This window comes from Ovis aries, chromosome 13 (assembly GCF_016772045.2).
Source record: "Ovis aries strain OAR_USU_Benz2616 breed Rambouillet chromosome 13, ARS-UI_Ramb_v3.0, whole genome shotgun sequence".
NCBI classification, from domain to species: Eukaryota; Metazoa; Chordata; class Mammalia; order Artiodactyla; family Bovidae; genus Ovis; species Ovis aries.
The window spans coordinates 1,042,035-1,063,820 of NC_056066.1; the positions used below are offsets into that span (position 1 = coordinate 1,042,035).

General features: G+C 38.1%; 1 protein-coding gene and 1 long non-coding RNA gene across 3 annotated transcripts in view; both read left to right on the forward strand.

The window, feature by feature from the left end:
- PLCB1 (phospholipase C beta 1) overlaps window positions 1-21,786 on the forward strand; it is an 857,274-nt gene that overhangs the window by 294,315 nt on the left and 541,173 nt on the right. The gene's annotated exons all lie outside the window — the stretch shown is intronic.
- Window positions 786-12,866, forward strand: LOC132657599 (uncharacterized). The gene is made up of 2 exons (XR_009596004.1): window positions 786-8,885; window positions 9,844-12,866. It is a non-coding gene; the product is annotated as an uncharacterized LOC132657599 (long non-coding RNA).

The following is a 21,786-nucleotide window of genomic DNA, read 5'->3' on the forward strand; positions in this document are numbered from 1 at the left end:
TGATCACTTTCCTGCACAGCAGAAATTAACACAATATTGTAAATCTACTGTATTTCAATGAAAATAAATACAAATAAAAAAGAATATATAGTAGAAATTCATTTTTATTACCCTTCATTGGAAAATGACTGAAAATTCCTTAATTCCTTTTGTCTACCACAATAGCACAAAATCCCAGATTGCAGATTTTTTTAAAATTTATTATTTTAATGGGAGGATAATTATTTTACAGTACTGTGTTGGATTTCACCATATATCACAATGAAGCGGCCGTGGGTATACATGTGTCCTCCCCTTCCTGAGAATGAGATACCTAACGCTAAGGTATTTTCAGGGATGAAACAATGCTTTCACTGTAGTTTTCTCTTGTTCCTGAATATGAACATAATTAGCATTCTTGCTGTCTAAAATATAAAATTTCAAGTACCTTGAGAAATAGCCTTGATTTTGTGTAAAAAGTGACATTTAAAAGACAAAATAACATAGTGAACTATTTGCTACTTAACAGATCATTGTTAATGGCAGAAATGAGGTTTCCAGAGGCTATTGAAATTAACATCCATAGAGGTTTATAGAAGGTAGAATAGCCTAACTAATTAAGCAAAATATTTGTTGTTCACCTGTGAAACAGGACCATTGGTCCTAAGAGGTCAGGAAATTCACCTTTCATTCTCACACCAGCACATCTTCTCAGTGCCGTTTCGTGTTTTAGCATCCAGGTGTTTCCTGATACTGTAAGTTGCATCCAAGCTTTACAGATTTTAAGAAGACCAGTGGAGTTGGAAGAACTTGTTGATCACTGTTGGCCGTGAATGGATAGATGTAACTTTGTGAAGATTATGTATTTTATTTTTTCTTAGACAGAAAATTAAAAAAAAAAAAAATAGGACCGTATTTCTCCACGTGGGTTCTGGGATACTAGCAGTTGTTATGAGTAAAAATGTCGGCCTGGATGCCATGATCTTAGTTTTCTGAAAGTTTAGTTTTAAGCTAACTTTTTCAATCTCCTCTTTCACTTTCATCGAGTCTATTTAGTTCTTCTTTCCTTTCTGCAATAAAGGTGGTGTCATCTGTGAATCTGAGGTTATTGATATTTCTCCCAGCAATCTTGATTTCAGCTTGTGATTGATCCAGCTCAGCATTTCATATGATGTAGTCCGCATATAGGTTAAATAAGCAGGGTGGCAATATACAGTATTGATGTACTTCTTTCCCAATTTGGAGCCCGTCTGCTGTTCCATGTCCAGTTTTAACTGTTGCTTCCTGACCTGCATACAGATTTCTCAGGAGGCAGGTCAGGTGGTTTCCTGTTCCCATCTCTTGAAGAATTTTCCAGTTTGTTGTGATCCACACAGACAAAGGCTTTGGCATAGTCAATAAAGTAGAAGTAGATGATTTTCTAGACCTCTCTTGCTTTTGCAATGATCCAGCGGATGTGGCAATTTGATCTCTGGTTTCTCTGCCTTTTCTAAATACAGCTTGAACATCTGAAAGTTCACGGATGACTTACTGTTGAATCCTGGCTTGGAGAATTATGAGCATTACTTTGCTAGTGTGTGAGATGAGTGCAGTTGTGTGGTAGTGTTAGCATTCTTTGGCATTGCCTTTCTTTGGGATTGGAATGAAAACTGACCTTTTCCAGTCATGAGGCCATGGCTGAGTTTTCCAAATTTGTTGGCATATTGAGTGCAGCACTTTCACAGCATCATCTTTTAGGATTTGAAATAGCTCAACTGGAATCCATCACCTCCTCTAGCTTTGTTTGTACTGATGCTTCTTAAGACCCACTTCACTTCATATTTCAGGATGTCTTGCTCAAGGTGAGTGATCGCACCATTGTGGTTATCTGGGTCATGAAGATCTTTTTTGTTTCGTTCTTCTGTGTATTCTTGCCACCTCTTCTTAATATCTTCTTCTGTTAGGTCCATACCGTTTCTGTCCTCTATTGCACCCATCTTTGCATGAAATATTCCCTTGGTATCTGTAGTTTTCTTTGAGAGATCGCTGGTCTTTCCTGTTCCATTGTTTCCCTCTATTTCTTTGCATTAATTGGCGGGGGAAAGACTGTCTTATCTCTCCTTACTATTCTTTGGAACTCTTCATTCAAGTGGGTATATCTTTCCTTTTCTCCTTTAATGTTCTCTTCTCTTCCGTTCTCAGCTATTTGTAAGGCCTCCTCAGACAGACATTTTGCATTTCTTCTTCTTGGGGATTGTCTTGATCACTGCCTCTCCTATTCAATGTCATGAACCTCTGTCCATAGTTCTTTGGGTACTCTGTCTATCAGATCAAATCCCTTAAATCTATTTGTCACTTCCACTGTATCAACGTAAGGAATTTGATTTAGATCAAACCTGAATGGTCTAGTGGTTTTCCCTAATTTCTTCAATCATTATGATTATTATTCTTCAATTAAAATGATTATCTTTGCCATAGGCAAATCCTTGCTCTCTAAAATAGGAATTGAAAGAAGTTTATTTTTATTGAAGACTCTGAAAACACTTCCACTGTATAATCATAAGGGATTTGATTTAGGTCCTACATGAATGGTCTAGTGGTTGTCCCTATTTTCTTCAATATAAGTCTGAGTTTGGCAATAAGGAGTTCAATACAAATAGCTGTGGAAAGAAGAGAAGTGAAAAGCAAAGGATAAAAGGAAATATATTCCAATTTGAATACAGAGTTCCAAAGAATAGCAAGGAGAGATAAGAAAGCCTTCCTCAGTGATCAGTACAAAGAAATAGAGGAAAACAATAGAATGGGCAAGACTAGAGATCTCTTCAAGAAAATTAGAGATACCAAGGGAACATTTCATGCAAAATGGGCATAATAAAGGACAGAAATGGTATGGACCTAACAGAAGCAGAAGATAATAAGAAGATGTGGCAAGAATACACAGAAGAACTATACAAAAAAGATCTTCACTACCCAGATAATCACGATGGTATGAATGCTCACCTAGAGCCAGACATCCTGGAATCTGAAGTCAAGTGGGCCTTAGAGAGCATCACTATCAACAAAGCTAGAGAAGGTGATGGAGAAGGCAATGGCACCCCGCTCCAATATTCTTGCCTGGAAAATCCCATGGATGGAGAAGCCAGGTAGGCTGTGGTCCATGGGGTCCCTAGGAGTCGGACATGACTGAACGACTTCACTTTCACTTTTCACTCTCATGCATTGGAGGAGGAAATGGCAACCCACTCCAGTGTTCTTGCCTGGAGAATCCCAGCGACTGGGGAGCCTGGTGGGCTGCCGTCTATGGGGTCACACAGAGTCGGACATGACTGAAGCGACTTAGCAGCAGCAGCAGCAGAGAAGGTGATGGAATTCCAGCTGAACTATTTCAAATCCTAAAAGATGATGCTGTGAAAGTGATGCACTCAATATGCCAACAAATTTGGAAAGTTCAGCCATGGCCTCAGGACTGGAAAGGTCATATTTCTTTCCAATCCCAAAGAAAGGCAATGCCAAATAATGTTCAAACTACCGCACAATTGCACTCATCTCACACGCTAGCAAAGTAATGCTCAAAATTCCTCAAGCTAGGCTTCAACAGTATGTGAACTGTGAACTTCCAGATGTTCAAGCTGGATTTAGAAAAGGCAGAGGAACTGGAGATTATATTGCCACCATCCGTTGGATCATCAAAAAAGCAAGAGAATTACAGAAAAACATCTACTTCTGCTTTACTGACTATGCCAATGTCTTTGACTGTGTGGATTACCTCAAACTGTGGAAAATTCTTTAAGAGATGGGAATAACCTGACCTGCCTCTTAAGAAACCTGTATGCAGGTCAGGAAGCAACAGTTAGAAATGAACATGGAACAATAGACTGGTTCCAAATTGGGAAAGGAGTACAACAAAGCTGTATATTGTCACCCTGCTTATTTAACTTATATGCAGAGAAACGTTTCTCTTACATCATGAGAAACGCTAGGCTGGATCAATCATAAGCTGGAATTAAGATTACTGAGAAAAATATCAATAACCTCAGATATGCAGACACACCACCCATATGGCAGAAAGCAAAGAAGAACTAAAGAGCTTCTTGATGAAAGTGAAAGAGGAGAATGGAAAAATCGACTTAAAACTCAACATTCAGAAAACTAAGATCACGGAATCTGTTCCCATCACTTAATGGCAAATAGATGGGGAAACAATGGAAACAGTGACAGACTTTATTTTGGGGAGCTCCAAAATCAGTGCAGATGGTGCCTGCAGCCATGAAATTAAAAGACATTTGCTCCTTGGAAGAAAAGCTATGACTAACCTAGACAACATATTAAAAATAGAGATATCACTTTGCCAACAAAGGTCTGTCACGTCAAAGCTATGGTTTTTCCAGTAGTCATTTATGGATGTGAAAGTTGGACTATAAAGAAAGCTGAGTGCCAAAGAATTGATGCTTTTGAACTGTGGTGTTGAAGACTCTTGAGAGTCCCTTGGACTGCAAGGAGATCTAACCAGTCCACCCTAAAGGAAATCAGTCATGAATATTCACTGGAAGGACTGATGCTGAAGCTGAAATTCCAATCCTTTGGCACCTGACTCGAAGAAATAACTCATTTGAAAGGACCTTGATTTTGGGAAAGATTGAAGGCAGGAGGAGAAGGGGATGTCAGAGGATGAGATGGTTGGATGGCATCACTGACCCCATGGACATGAATTTGAGTAAGCTCTGGTAGTTGGTGATGGACAGGGAGGCCTGGCATGCTGCAGTCCTTGGGGGTCACAAATAGTCATACACAACTGAGCGACTGAAGTGAACTGTACTGAAAACACACTTCTATATTAATCTAGTTCCACCCATGTCATTTTATTTGAAGATTGAAGATTCTCTAGAAGTCACTGTCTACATATTTATGCTTACAAATATGGATACTAGATAAAAATTAAGTAAAATTAACATCTCATGTTAGTTTGTCTCACACATACACCTAAGAATGTGGAATAGCTGAACAATGAAAGAAAACTTCTTTACATATTTTAATAGTTAGTGATGATTTCAAATAAATTATCAGTGCCCAATATTGAAAGAGAGAAAGTTCTTAAAACATCAAGAAAGATGATTGCGTGAGACATTTCATGAATTAATGATTGACAGATATTTGGGAAAGTATGTTAAAGAATAAATTGTGTCAATAATAGCAAGCTAGATTGGATATCTGATTTTATGGCTAGCTGCTCAAAATTTCATGTTTCTAGTTGATAATTCTTAGTCACATAATTTGTTTGAAGGATACTGTAGAGCATAGTGGAGATGTACAAAAAGATCTCTTATTTTTTCCATGAAAAAAGCAAAATAAATTATTATTCTAGTGCATAAATTATAAGAAATCATATAGATTGATTGTCTGTTCTGTACATGTTTTGACTGATACTTAGCTTTGCTACATTACCCTATATTATTTAGCTAAATTTTCAGAAACGCTCCAAGAACTGAGTAATTTATCAAGCTTCTTTTAATTAGATTTTAAAATGTTTTGGTTTTAATTTAGCAATATCTGTGCCCAATTTGAGATTATGAATTGAGAAACTATGAAGTTGCGAGAGTAAAGTAATATGTTGTGCTGAACCAGGCCTTGCCTTTGTAAACTGAGCTAGCTTATCTGGCAACAAGATGTTAGATGATAAATAATGCATCAAAACGATGCAGTCTAGGAGGCAGGGAGGTGCAGGAAGTTCAGGGCTGTTACTTGGCTTATGTTGATGGTATCTTTGCCACAATGAATAAGGTGTGGTCTGATTAGCTCAAGGGCAGAAATGCAGACAGTGGTGAATCAAAGTCCATCACAGTATTTTCTTTAATCATAATAAAACATATTGCTTTAATAGAATTTGTTGCTATTAGTTGCATGAGGCAAAAAATTCATGCGCCATTAATTCTAGCACTACACTGAAACACTAGAATTATGCTGCCTTGACTCTAAATAAATCCTCTTGGCTCTGAGTGAGGAGAGAAAGCCAATTATTTTAGGGGCCAGTTCTAAATTATTGCCTTAATAAAGACTCAGTCACCAACAATGAGAACTTGCATAAAGAATAATTTAAGAACAAGCTAGAGAGAGTGATGGAAGGAGATTCTGTCTTCAATTTTGGCAACATTGAAGCTATTAAAAAATTGTATTAAAAAAAAACAAAAACCTAAGTTACCTTAAAGCTTGAATAATTCCAAATATGTAAAAAGAAAAACCCAATCACGTGTTTATCTTCCAAAAGATCACGCTCTGTTCATCTATGCATTTGCATACATGACATAGTAAAGTTCTTTTATTTAACATGACAAGGTAAGTACAGCCACGGTGCTAAATACTTTTCATACTTATCACTTTTATGGCTGAATAATAATCCACTGAAATGTAAAATATTTACCGTCAATTCACTATGTAATAATTGCACAATTTCCATTTTATTTCTGTTATAAATAACTCTGAAACAAACATCTATTATTTTGTGTCTTTATTGTTATTTCCTTAAATTGTAGTCCTAGCAATGGACTTACTTGTTCAAATACATCTGATCACGCCTGTTATCATGGAGTTCTTCATTTTCTCTCCTTCCACGTGCGTGTGTCTTTTTTCTCACAGTGGCAGTTCTGTTTCCTAAGGGCACCCTGTGGGTACCCACACCCCCTGGTGTACAAGCAAGGAGGGCACTCTGTGCTGGTCCTGGGATCTTTCTCATTCCTTTGTTCAACAGTGTAGTACCCCACTGCGTGGTGCACTGTAGTTTATTCAGCTGGTCTTCTGTGGATGATCATGTAGGTTGTTGCCAATAGTTTACTGTGTGAAGCTGCAATTTCAAAAACAAAACCAACAAGCCCCCAAAACTTTCTGTATGTCTTGCCATACATATGCAGAGGTTTCCTTTCAGGATAAATTCCTAGGATTGATTATTTTGCTAAGATCTCCTTCATAGGATTTTGACTGTGTTTCATTTGCTTTTATCCCCCCTGTAATGTATAAGGATATCTTCCCCCCCTTACCCTCAGCCTTAACACAACGTATTTTGTTAAGTTTTATATTTTTGTCAGTTTGATATGTTATTAATACAGTTTTAACTTGTATTTTTCTTACTCTGCTTGAAATTAAGCATTCTTTCATATGTTTAAGAACCATATTTATTTTTTCTGTCAACTTCTGTTCATCTATTTTGCATTTTTCTACCTGCTCGTTTAGCCTCCTTAGTTTGTTTTTTTTTTTTTTTGCAGTTCTTTAAGATAGTTACCTCTATCTATCATAAAGCTGCAAAAATGTTCTCCTGCTTTGTCTTTTGCCTTTTGAAATTGCTTATGATTTTTTTGCCATGCAAGTAAGTCTTCACTTGTTATTTTTATGGAGTCAACTTGTTAAATTTTTATTTTATTGCTTTTGGATTTTGAGTCACAGAAAGTCTTTTTCTGTATCCAAAAACATTCACCTGTAGTTTTCTCCTAGTATGGTTTCGTGTTTTTACACTTAGATCTTGGAGCATCTAGAAATATTTTATATTGTATTTTTTGAGGTATGGATCCAGTTTTATCTTCTTCCAGCTTGATATCCTTTTGTCAAAACACTGTTTTTTAAATTTTAAATTAAGTAATTTATTTTAATTGGAGGCTAATTACTTTACAATATTGTGGTGGGTTTTGCCATGCTTCGACATGAATCAACCACGGATGCACATGGGTCCCCATCCTGAACCCCCCTCCCTCCCACCCCATCCCTCTGGGTTGTCCCAGAGCACCAGCTTTGAGAGCCCTGTTTCATGCATCAAACTTGCACTGGTCATCTGTTTCACATATGGTAATACACGTTTCAATGCTATTCTCAGAATCCTTTACACTGTTTGTGGGAATGCAAACTGGTACAGCCACTATGAGAAAAGTGTGGAGATTCCTTAAAAAACTGGAAATAGAACTGCCATACCGCACTATTTCCTTAAGTCCATGTTTTGCCTTGATCTGGTGTCAAGGTGTTTCAATGCCATTTAAGAGTCCAGTTGTATCTTTTTTCACCTTGTTGTGCACTTGTGCCAACGCCATTTATTGTAAAGGCCATGTTTTACACGATTTATTTAGCTGTCTAACTTTTGTCCTAGTGAGTTGAGGTTCTACTCTTTTCATATATTAATGTAATCTTTTGACATGTGCCTGAGCCTATTTCTGGACTATATTCTATTTCACTGTTCAGTTGGACTGTTATGTATACTGGAGTACTTTAAATTCGGATTCTACAAGGGAAAAGTGAAATATTAGTTCAAAATGACAACAAAACAAAAGGAAGTTATAATTTTTTTTATCAACCCATATGTCTGCTGAATTTTGCACTCAATACTATTCTCTCCTTTACTCTAAACTTCTCATAGAAAAATTTTTTGCCCTTAGGCAATTCTTGTTTGTTTTATGTATTTTATGTAGTTATGACATGACTTTGCTAATTTAAAAATGTTTAATTTTTAATTTTATTTTTTTAATCCCTAGGAATCGAAAACAAAATCATTATCAGATAAGCAATTGATATTGACATCTTGTAAATTTAACCACGAGATCCAAGAAATAAAAACATGAGAACATGTGTGGTTTTCTGCCTTATAATTTTGACTTTTAGAAAACTATGCCGTCCTCGAGTTGTCCGTTCTATAATTTTTGAGCGCGTTTTATGTAAAAATAACTCCTGCGCATTATTCATGTTGGCAGGCCCTTTAAATAGCCATAAAACACGTGGGAGCAGATTAATGCTGCATCTGCCCTGTGCTTTTTAAGTCTGTCAATTTTATGGAATACAAATCTTACATAAAGTCTTTTTTACATGCCCTTTTGCTTCTGGTGGCCCAGGGAAGTACTGGAGCTGCATTATGTGGGTGAAAATGTCACATTTTCTGATTGGATTTTCATCTAAGGAAGGTGAGAGCTGTCAGTTTCCCTTTCTAACTGTTAAAATGATGTTCCAGGTTGACTCAGTTTTCCTTTCAAAGAATAATAGGAGTAGCAAGTGTCTGTGACCTGTTTATTTGAGTCAGAATTTTTCTTAACAGTGATCACCAGGAACATAACCATTCTTACCATTTATAACCTTTGAGATGTGAGCATTCAAATTATATTAGTCATTTGAATCACAGTAGAATTGGTCTAGCTTAATGTATTTAAATTGTTTTTATTTTTGGAAAAAAAGCAATACATGCATCTAACTAAAAAAAATAAATTCTAACAATGTTAAAGGTTTCATTAAAAAGTATACATTCTACCTTATTTCTTCTGCTCCCTTCCCAGAAGCAACAGTTCATACTTATTTCCTTCCCACCAGTGCTCCCCCCACCCCCGCCCCACACCCCACTGCCCAGGAAATCTATGCATCTACTGGCCCAATTAAAAACATTAAACTCTATATAAATGATGGCATACTATCAAATGTTAAACTCCAACAATATGTCTCAGAAATTATGCCATATATCTACTTCATTAGAAACTCTATTTTATTTTATAGATGCACCAGCGTTTATTTTTTGAGTTACTTCTTAATAAGTATTTTATTATTTCTAAGTGTTTGCTGCGCCAAATAATGCTTCAATATGGATTTATTAAATATATGTTGGGATATAATATGGGTACATTTGAATTTCCTACAACTAAAATTCTTGTATCCACCTGTATTTTAAATTATAAAACATATTACCAATTTACTTTTGAATCAATTTATACTTCCATCAGTAACATTCAAATTGCCTATTTATTTACATTGTTAATAGTGTTTTACTAACCTTTTTTGATTTTTGTAAATATGATAGATGAAACACTGATAGCTCTTTATTATTTAAATTTGTGTTTCTCCCATGATGAGTGAAGAACTTTTTCTTCTCTGCAGTATATTTTTATTTCTTCCTATAACCTTTGGTCAACTCTATGGACATGAGTTTGAGTAAGTTCCTGGAGTTGGTGATGGACAGGGAAGCCTGGCGTGCTGCAGTCCATGGGGTCGCAAATAGTTGGACATGACTGAGTGACTGAACTGAACTGAACCTTTGCCCATTTTCCAGTGGATTATTTACTTTTTTAAAAATTGCTTTGTATTTTGATATGTTAAGAGCAGTCTGTCATGTGTTATTTCCAACTTTTTAATTTGATTTTGTGGAATTTTTGCTTTCCAGATTTTTTTGGTCATCATATTTGTTAATCATGTTCTTTATGAGTTTCCAATTTGGAGTGCTACTTGTAAGAGTCATCCATTCTAAAATAATAAAGAAAATTTTGTGATTTCTTCTGATTTTTTTTATGTTTTAATTTTTTATGATTGTGCCTTTAAGCCATCTGGACCTTATTTTATTTCAGTGACAAAGGGATCTTCATTAGTCAGGATAGGCTAAGGTAGCCCTGAAAACAAACAACTGCTCAATGTCAGTGGAATAGCACATCAGAAATTTCTTACTTCCTCTGTTTGCTGGAGGTCGGAAACCTTCCAAACTACCCTCAGCAATATAGGCTTCTTCTATTTTGAGCTCTGCCATCTCAACAGAAGGCCTTTGCTTTTTCTGGGTAAGGAGATGAGAAGCAGCTGTGGAAACAATGGAGACTTTTCAGTGGGTCAGCCCAGAAGTGACCCATATTCCCTCTACTCACATTTCATTGGCCAGATCTAGTCACATGGTCCAGCTCAACTGCATGGGGACTGGGCAATATAGTTTCCAATATTCCCAGAGAAGAAAGGAAGACCAAATACGGTAAGTCCGCTGTGTACAAACTTTCAGGTTACTGACTTTCAAAGATCTGACCTTGTGTTGGCATGTCCAATCACGTAAGTTAGTTCATGCGTCTCACACAAAACATCACGTGCATGCATCCTGTACAAGTGGTTGTGCTTTCGTCTACTTTGCAGTACTGTATACAACATAGTAGTACAGTATCTTGATTTCAAGCCCAGGATGTCCAGAAGCAAGCATAAAAACAGCGGTGATATAAGTGGTACTGCTAAGCAATATGTGTACCTATGGTGATTCATGTTGAGGTTTGACAGAAAACAGCAAAATTCTGTAAAACAATTATCCCTCAATAAAAATAATATAAAAAAGTGAAAATAATTGAGAGATTGAAGTGAGGCAAAAAGATGGTAGGCTTTACTTGTTCTTATAACATAAATCTTTCAACCATTGGCATGATTCTAAAGAACAGGGACAAAATCATGGAGTGTGTGAAGTTTTCCATGCTGATTATGTCAGAAATCATACTGAAGAATCATGGAAAAGGATGGAGGAGATGGAGAAGGGTGGAGGAGATGGAGAAGCTTCTCAGTGTGTGGAGGCAGAATCAGCGTCACTGGTGAGTATTGTTCAGCTTAATGCTGATTCAAGAGAAAGCGAAAAGCCTTTACAAAGACTTGAAGAAGAAGCATGGTGAAGAATCAGACTGTGCATCTTTTAATACGAGCCATGTAGGTTTCATCAGTTCCAGGCTAGAGCCAAACTTCATTATATAAAAGTAAGTGGCAAGGCAGCAGGTGCAGATATGGTAGCTGCCTGGGAATTTCCTGAAATGCTTCAGGAAATTTTTGATGAAGGCATGTATTTACCCAAGCATATTTTTAATGTGGTGAGACAAGACTGTACTGAAAGAGGATGCCAGCGCAAAGTTATTCTATATCAGTAAGGAGGAAAAGTTGATGGGAGGGTATGAAGCAAAGGATAGGGTCAATCTGCTGTTTGGTGGCAGCACTTCTGGCAATGTAAAACTGAAGCCTGTCTTAGTTAATCATTCAGAGAACCCAAGAACCCTTAAAAATATAGCCATGGGCTATTTTCCTATTGTGTGGGAGAGTAACCCCAAAGCCTCAGTTACATAGGCCATTTTCCAAGACTGGTTTTTCCACCACTTTATCCCAGAGATAGAGAAATATTGCTTGGAATAGAGCATCCTATTCAACATTCTTTTGCTGCTTGACAAATGGGCCACACTCCCTACACATGGCTCACTTTCATCCCAGTGTCAAGGTAGTACATCTAACACCCAATGCTATATTGCTCAGCCAACCTATGGGCCAGGAAATTATAGTGACTTTTGATAAATATTATTTATGTCACACTTTTCATCAGTCAGTAAAGGTGAGTGACAGATCAGGAATAGCCTTGCAACAATTTTGGAAGGACTATAACATCTACAAGACTATGAAAAACATTGGCTTTGCTTGGAGTGAGGTTATGGCCATCACCATGACTGGAGTTTGTAAGAACCTTTGCCCACAGCTTGTTCATGAGTTCATGGATTTGCAAAGATTGACGAGGAGTCTGAAGAAGTCTTCAGTAGCTTACTGACCTCCAGTGAGAAGCTGGAGCTAGACCTCCAAGAAGACAGCTTCACTGAACTCCTTGTGCAATGTGAGGAGCTTACGAATGAAGACCTGATGGAACTGGACCCCAGAGAAGGGAAGAAGAGAGACAAGAGGGAGAAGTAACTGAAGCACTGAAGAGATTCATGGTACAGGAAATGGCAAGGGGATTTTCTTTATTTGAGAAGCATTGTTAGATTTTGTGACACAGGACCCAAACTTAGAACAATACACAAAGGTTGCGGCAGCCATTGAGAATGCAGTCCACCGCTAACTGTGACATCTATGACAAGACGAAAACAAGAGCTGCTACCTCGATATCACTGGATCATTGTTTCAAAGGGGTAGATGCAATTGGATCCAGCAGAACCTATGTCGTCAGCGTCAGGTGTGAGTGAAACCCCAGCTTGCTTCACATCCTGTTGCTGCTGATCTCTCAGCTCCACCATCTCCCGCCTCCTCCCCCTCCTCTGGGCAGAAACTCTTCCTGCCTGTCGCTCAGTGTCAGCCCCTGTGTGCCAGCTGTTGTACTTTGCAAGGCACTGTACTATAAAAGTTAAACATGTTTTCTTTATTCTTGTGTTTGTTTTTTATGTATTATTTGTGTGAAAATTATTATAAACCTGTTACAGTACAGAACTATATAGACAATTGTGTTAGTTGGGTACCTAAGCTGAAACAGAACTCATTTGTATAATCTTCAGGGAACTTACTGTATTACTGACCTCGTAATGTCTACTACAGTATCAATATTATTGAACTCTACATGGCTACCTTGTTGTCCAACATTAATTATTGCATAATCTCTCTTTTTCTCACTGGTTTTAAATGCTATCCTGATTATATTCTGAAAGCCTCTCTATGTTCTGGTATTTTTGAACTTTCTATGTAGTTTAGACTAATACTGAAGTGTTTTAATTTTTATAGCTTTCTAATACATATTATTATTTAATGGAGGTAGTCCTACTTCATTAAGTTTTTTTCACTTATTTTTATTTTCATATGAATTTCAAGATCAATTTATATTATTTTCCTAAAATTCCCATTGATTATTTATTCTGGTCTAGTCTGCATCTGCACTCAGTCATGTCCAGCTCTTTTGCAACCCCATGGACTGCAGTCCACCAGACTCCTCCGTTTATGGAAATTTTTAGGCAAGAATACTGGAGTGGATTGCTGTTTCCTTCTCCAGTGGTTCTTCCTGACCCAGAGATTGAACCTGACTCTCCTGTATTCCAGGCAGATTCTTTATCACTTAAGCCATCAGTGAAGATTACTTATTGGTATTACTTAAATGTTTAGATTAATATGCCGCTGCTGCTGCTGAGTCGCTTCAGTCGTGTCCAACTCTGTGCGACCCCATAGACGGCAGCCCACCAGGGTGCCCCGTCCCTGGGATTCTCCAGGCAAGAACACTGGAGTGGGTTGCTATTTCCTCCTCCAATGCATGAGAGTGAAAAGTGAAAGTGAAGTCGCTCAGTCGTGTCCGACTCTTAGCGACCCTACCAGGGGTCGCTGCAGCCTACCAGGCTCCTCTGTCCATGGGATTTTCCAGGCAAGAGGACTGGAGTGGGGTGCCACTGCCTTCTCCATTAGATTGACATAGTAACAGTTTATGTATTTAGCATACTGAGTGTTTCCATTCAAGTACAGCATGTCTGTATTTTTATTCAGGTTGTCGGTTACATGCCTTCTTAATGTTCTCAAGGCTTCATTCAGTGGTCTCCAATCTTTCTGGCACCAGGGACTGGTTTTGTAGAAGACAGTTTTTCCGCAGGTGCGGGGTGGTGGTTTCCAGATGGTTCAGGTGCATTATACTTGTTGTATAGTTTATTTCCATTATTATTACATCAATTCCACCTCAAATCTTCAGGCATTAGATCCCAAGGGTTGGGAGCCCATAGAACATACACATTTAAGGTGTTTTCTTGGATATCCCATCACTTTGATGCTGTTCTAAGTAGAGCTTCCATTCATATTTCCAAGTGCCTTGTATTTAATGAAGGAAAACTGATTTGGGGTATATTGTTGTATATCCAGGAACTTCACAGAACTCTTTGCAGTCTTTTTCACTTGATGTTTTTCTTTCTAACAAATATATAACGATACCATATGTAACAAATGATAATGTTGTCTCTTCATTTACAAATTTTATACCTATTTTTCTTTATATTTGTTTTGTTTTCTCTTTTTTCCCTCTCTCTTTTTTTTCTCATGTGTTTATTGTTTTTTTTAATTTGTATTTTTATTTTTACTTTATTTTACTTTACAATACTGTATTGGTTTTGGCATACATTGACATGAATCCACCACGGGTGTACATGAGCTCCCAAACATGAACCCGCCTCCCACCTCCCACCCCACATCATCCCTCTGGATCATCCCCGTGCACCAGCCCCAAGCATCCTGCATCCTGTATCAAACATAGACTGGCGATTCGTTTCTTACATGATAGTATACATGTTTCAATGTCATTCTCCCAAATCATCCACCCTCTCCCTCTCCCTCAGAGTCCAAAAGTCTGCTCTACACATCTGTGTCTCTTTTGCTGTCTTGCATACAGGGTTATCATTACCATCTTTCTAAATTCCATATGTATGTGTTAGTATACTGTATTGGTGTTTTTCTTTCTGGCTTACTTCATTTTGTATAATCGGCTCCAGTTTCATCCATCTCATTAGAACTGATTCAAATGTTTCCTTTTTAATATATTTGAACTTAAGCATGTATTTTGATGATTTGATAAAGTTCTTCTCCCTTTATTGCTGGGAAAAAAATTAATCAATGTATCGAATATTTTACTAGATTCTAAACTCTTTTTGAATTAGAACTGTCTAATTTAATAAAGGGCTACTCTGGTGGCTCAGGTGGTAAAGAATCCGCCTGTAATGCAAGAGACCTGGGTAGGATCTCTTGATCAAGAAGATCTCTAGAAGAAGGGAGTGGCTACCCACACTAGTATTCTTGCTTGGAGAATTCCATGGACAGAGGAGCCTGGTGAGCTACAGTTTATGGGGTCACAAAGAGTAGGACATGGCTGAGCAACTAACACACACACATACACAATTCAATAAAAATTTTAAACACCTCCCGCTGGAAAATCCCTATGATTTGTCCCAAATGATATAAAAAGAGAAATGAAACAAAGTCCTTGCTCTCATAGTTCTTATGCTTGAAACAAGAAAGCCAGAGGTAGTATGCAAATGTCCATAATTCAAATTCAGATGTGGAAAATGATAAAATAAGAAGGCAAAGAAAGCATTCAGGGATAACATGATTTTAATTTTGTTTTGGGGCTGGGAACTGAGATGGCAGGAGTGGGAGAAAGCAGGCAAGGCTGCACTGCAAACATAGCATTTAAGTGGAATCTCAATAGATGCTTGAGAAGGAGACAGGGGTGTGTTGCTCCGGCGGCCAATCTAGGTCCAGAGGTCAATCAGGACTCATTTTGAAGGATAATTTTATTCAGCACCTAGGAACAGTCTGCCAGCGCACATTCACGATCATCTGGAGACTGCATCTCTGTGGGGATGAGACGCTAGTGGCTCATTTTTCTTAATTTGGATGGCCATTCTATTGGAAATTAGAATGATTTCTTTTTCATTAATTGAGAGCCAGAGATTGTCTATAATTTCATTTGTTGTTCAGAATCCATCCTGAACTTTGACTTGTAAATCAGGCTGATTTTTGTCTTGTAGATATTTATGTATGAACAGAAGTTTTCTGCTTTTAACCTGTTTTTAATAAGTGAAAAGGGCAACATTCATTTTGTATGAGTAAAATTGTTGTTTTCTTTGCAGACAAATTTTAGTTTAAGGAATATTGCCAGTCTACCATCATTAGGGTATGACCTAAATCAAATCCCTTATGATTATACAGTGGAAGTGAGAAATAGATTTAAGGGCTTAGATCTGATAGATAGAGTGCCTGATGAACTATGGAATGAGGTTCCTGACATTGTACAGGAGACAGGGATCAAGACCATCCCCATGGAAAAGAAATGCAAAAAAGCAAAATGGCTGTCTGGGGAGGCCTTACAAATAGCTGTGAAAAGAAGAGAGGTGAAAAGCAAAGGAGAAAAGGAAAGATAATAGCATCTGAATGCAGAGTTCCAAAGAATAACAAGAAGAGATAAGAAAGCCCTTCAGCGATCAATGCAAAGAAATAGAGGAAAAGAACAGAATGGCAAAGACTAGAGATCTCTTCAAGAAAATTGGAGATACCAAGGGAACATTTCATGCAAAGATAGGCTCATTAAAGGACAGAAATGGTATGGACCTAACAGAAGCAGAGGATATTAAGAAGAGGTGACAAGAATACATGGAAGAACTGTACAAAAAGATCTCCATGACCCAGATAATCATGATGATGTGATCACTAATCTAGAGAGAGACATCTTGGAATGTGAAGTCAAGTGGGCCTTAGAAAGCATCACTACGAACAAAGCTAGTGGAGGTGATGGAATTCCAGTGAAGCTCTTTCAAATCCTGAAAGATGATGCTGTGGAAGTGCTACACTCAATATGTCAGCAAATTTGGAAAACTCAGCAGTGGCCCCAGGACTGGAAAAGGTCAGTTTGCATTCCAATTCCAAAGAAAGGCAATGCCAAAGAATGCTCAAACTACCGCACAATTGCACTCATCTCACATGCTAGTAAACTAATGCTCAAAATTCTCCAAGCCAGCCTCAGCAATACGTGACCCGTGAACTCCCTGATGTTCAAGTTGGTTTTAGAAAAGGCAGAGGAACCAGAGATCAAATTGCCAACATCTGCTGGATCATGGAAAAAGCAAGAGAATTCCAGAAAAACATCTATTTCTGCTTTATTGACTATGCCAAAGACTTTGACTGTGTGGATCACAATAAACTGTGGAAAATTCTGAAAGAGATTGGAATACCAGACCACCTAACCTGCCTCTTGAGAAATCTGTATGCTGGTCAGGAAGCAACAGTTAGAACTGGACATGGAACAACAGACTGGTTCCAAATAGGAAACGGAGTACGTCAAGGCTGTATATTGTCACCCTAGTTATTTAACTTCTATGCAGAGTACATCATGAGAAACGCTGGACTGGAAGAAACACAAGCTGGAATCAAGATTGCCGGGAGAAATATCAATAACCTGAGATATGCAGATGACACCACCCTTCTGGCAGAAAGTGAAGAGGAGCTAAAAAGCCTCTTGATGAAAGTGAAAGAGGAGAGCGAAAAAGTTGGCCTAAAGCTCAACATTCAGAAAACGAAGATCATGGTATCTGGTCCCATCACTTCATGGGAAATAGATGGGGAAACAGTGGAAACAGTGTCAGGCTTTATTTTTGGGGGCTCCAAAGTCACTGCAGATGGTGACTGCAGCCATGAAATTAAAAGACGCTTACTCCTTGGAAGAAAAGTTATGACCGACCTAGATAGTATATTCAAAAGCAGAGATATTACTTTGCTGATGAAGGTCCATCTAGTCAAGGCTATGGTTTTTCCAGTAGTCATGGATGGATGTGAGAGTTGGACTGTGAAGAAGGCTGATCTCCAAAGAATTGATGCTTTTGAACTGTGGTGTTGGAGAAGACTCCTGAGAGTCCCTTGGACTGCAAGGAGATCCAACCAGTCCATTCTGAAGGAGATCAGCCCTGGGATTTCTTTGGAAGGAATGATGCTAAAGCTGAAACTCCAGTACTTTGTCCATGTCATGCGAAGAGTTGACTCATTGGAAAAGACTCTGATGCTGGGAGGGATTGGGGGCAGGAGGAGAAGGGGCCGACCGAGGATGAAATGGCTGGATGGCATCACGGACTCGATGGACGTTAATCTGAGTGAACTCCGGGCGATGGTGATGGACAGGGAGGCCTGTTGTGCTGCAGTTCATGGGGTCGCAAAGAGTTGGACACGACTGAGAGAATGAACTGAACTGAACCATCATTAAAAGCAATGAGTTTTCTGATTTTATGGAAAGAATACTCTGTGCTAAGAGTTTATTGGCATAAGTTTTTATTTTGGGGAAGTATCTGTGGGCATGAAACCTGTTGCCATCAGGTTCCTATTGTGTTCAATCAAGATATGGAATCATAACATTCCTAGGTCTCTTCTCTCCTGAATGGTTTTAACCAACCCCGATTTTGCCTTGTACGTCCAGTGATTTGTATTTTTCTATGCAGAGAAATGCATAGAGAAGTTCTGGTGCTGACCTAAATATAAGAGATTGAAAAGAACCTTATACAAAGGACAAAAGGATGATTCCCAGGATTATTTTCTGTTATTGTCCTTCTTTGCTTTTTATCTTATTCCTCCCAGAAGCAAGTTATTAAGCTATTTGGGAAGTTAAAATGTTTTGACAGATTATTAAACCTCAGTTTATCATACACATGACAATCTTCTCCACAGCACCTGTATCTCTTAGTACTTTTTTTTTTTTAATTGGGGTATAGTTGCTTTACAGTGTGTGTTAGTTTCTGTTGTACAATGAAGTGAATCAGTTTTTTTGTATATGTATATGCCCTTCCTCTTGGACTTCCCTTCCACCCCCAATACCATCCATTTAAGCCTCTTAGTGTTGTTCGAGACATACTTTGCCTTTCCATAAATATGTCTTAGCAAGACAATGCATAAGAATCTGCAAAGATCCAATCATAGAAGGGAGTTTGAGTATTCTAAGACTTTGCTGTTAGATATTTGAATTTATTCCTCATCACACTGTTTATTTCAAAGCTTAAGACAGCTAATCTTCTTTGTGATCAATTAAAATCACTTGTGACTTATTTCCTGTTCCTTTTCAATACTCTGCATGATAAGAAAATGTATATTATAGGAAGAAAATCTAAGAAGTCTTACTCTTCAAAAATCTTACCACATTAAGAAAGAATGGGTGAGATATTTTCTTGTTATTATGTCATTTTTACTACTAATGAGGGAAATGGTGCATTTTGAACTAACATATAACCCAGCATTCGCATATCTGGAGCATATCTGGATGTACACCCTGAGAAAATCATAATTCAAAAAGAGACATGTGCCCCAGTGTTCACTACAGCCCTATTTACAATAGCTAGATCACGTGTGGTGCCTGTGCTCCGTGTGTCTGACTCTTTGCAACTCCGTGGCCTGTAGCCTACCAGGTTGCTTTGTCCATGGAATTTTCCAGGCAAGAATACTGGAGTGGGTTGCCATTTCCTATTCCAGGGGATCTTCCTGACCCAAGATTGAACCCACATCCTTGTGCCTCCTGCATTGGAGACAGATTCTTTACCACTGAGCGACCTCAGAAGCCCATAGCCAGGACACAGAAGCAACTATATATATATATAACTATATATATATATATATATATATATATATACACACACACACACACACAGTAGAATGTTACTCAACCATAAAAGGAATGAAATTGGATCATCTGTAGAGACATGGATGTACCTAGAATCTGTCATATGAGTGAAGTAAGTCAGAAGGAGAAAAACAAATATGATATATTGGTGGATATATGTGGAATCTAGAAAAATGGTAGAGATGAACCTCTGTAGGGCAAGAATAGAGGTGCAGACATAGGGAATGGACATTAGGGCGTGGGGAGGGGGCGTGATGAATTGGGAGACTGGGAGTGGTGTGGGGACACTGCCATGTGTAACACAGCTAGAGGGAGCCCGCACATAGCACAGGGCATCCAGTTCAGTGTTCTGGGGAAACCTAGACAGCCGGCTAGGGGGAGGGTGGGGCGGGAGGGAGACCAGAGAGGGAGGGGACACATGCATGCTGTGCTTGGAGCTCTTTCACTTCATTGTTCAGCAGAAACTAACCCAACATTGTAAAGCAACTACACCCCAATTTAAGAAACACATATCCTTTTAAGACACAGCTGTGTATAACGGACTTTTGGACTCAGAGGGGGCTGGTGCATGGGGATGACCCAGAGAGATGTTGTGGGGAGGGAGGTGGGAGGGGGGGGTCATGTTTGGGAACGCATGTAAGAATTAAAGATTAAAAAAAAAAAAAAAAGAAAGAAATACATATCCTTTTAATTACCCTTCCCCTGAAATACTAGTATTTACTAGTGGTATTTCTTAAAGAGCAAGTCTTAGTTTTCACAAGCTATTAAATTATATCAGTTTTAAAGAAAATGCATTACCTTGAAAGAAGGTAAATTTACTAACTAAAAAAAAGTAAGTACCCCCTTCCATGTCCTGCTTATTTTTATTTTTATCTATGCTCTCAATGTTATTTACAATTATAATATCTAGATAGTGGAAATGCTATATAATGGATCACTATTGCATATCACTGCTCAAATCTGTACCATCATGTTGATAGCTTGAAATTGGCCACCGAAGTATTTACAGTTCTAGAATTAACAAACGCTACTAATCAGGGCCCCCCCCCCCTTTTTTTTTTTGATATATGCTTTTTAACATTTATCAACACATCAGTGACTGGAAGTGTGAGGGAGAATTTGGAGGCTTCAGTCAAGTCCTTCCTTTGTAGCATGAGTTACAAATTCGCCTTATTTACTCTTTTTTTAAATTGAGATATAATTGATATAAACATATTAGCTTAATATTTGTATGTATTGTGAAATGATCATCGCAATAAGTCTTTTTAACATTCATCGCCACATGTAGCTACAGAACATTTTTCTTGTTATCAGAACTTTTAAGAGATAATCTCTTAGCAACTTTCAAATGTGCACTACATTGGTTATTTTATAACTGGAAGTTTGTGCATTTGACCCTCTTTACCCAGGTCATCCACCTCCCAGCACCACCACCCACCTCTGGTAAGCACACATCTGATCACTTTTTCTAAGTCGGGCTTTTGTTTAGTTGTGGTTGTTTTAGATTACAAATACAGGTAAGATCATATACGGTGCTTGACGTTCTCTGTCTGATTTACTTTACTTAGCATAATACCTTCAAGGTTCACCCATGTTGCCACAAATTCACCTTATTTACCTTATATGTTCTATTGCTTCAATTTAAGAAAGCAAAAATGCAGAGTAATTGCAGAAACTAAATCTCCTAAATGTGCAGTTTAAAGTCAATAAGGACCATAGTGGGAAAAGCTGCTTTTGTCTTTCCTTGGTGAACTCGAATGTGTAGAAATGAAAACATAAATTAATTCAAGTTACTAAGGTGCAAGCCTAACTTTCAGGTTGTGTGGAGGAATAGGGTGGCATTATTTCACATGAGAGCCATGGTCATAGCATAGGCTATGCACATGCAGGAGAAGATTGCCTTTTATGAAGTGTTTTCAACACATTATTTTAGGGTGAGTTTTATGCCTTAAGAATCAACAAAAAGCAAGTTACTATGTTTTATCTCCTTGTGAATAGAGACCAGGTCTTATTTATTTTCCCAAGTCAGATGGGTTGACATTTGCCTTCCAATATTCCTACACAGCAAAAGGTCATTCCATCTACACAAAGCCTGTCAAGCAGAAAGCCTTTTCAGAAAGAAAGCTCACTGAAGAAGCACTAGAAAATAGATAAAATACAAAAAGTAAGGC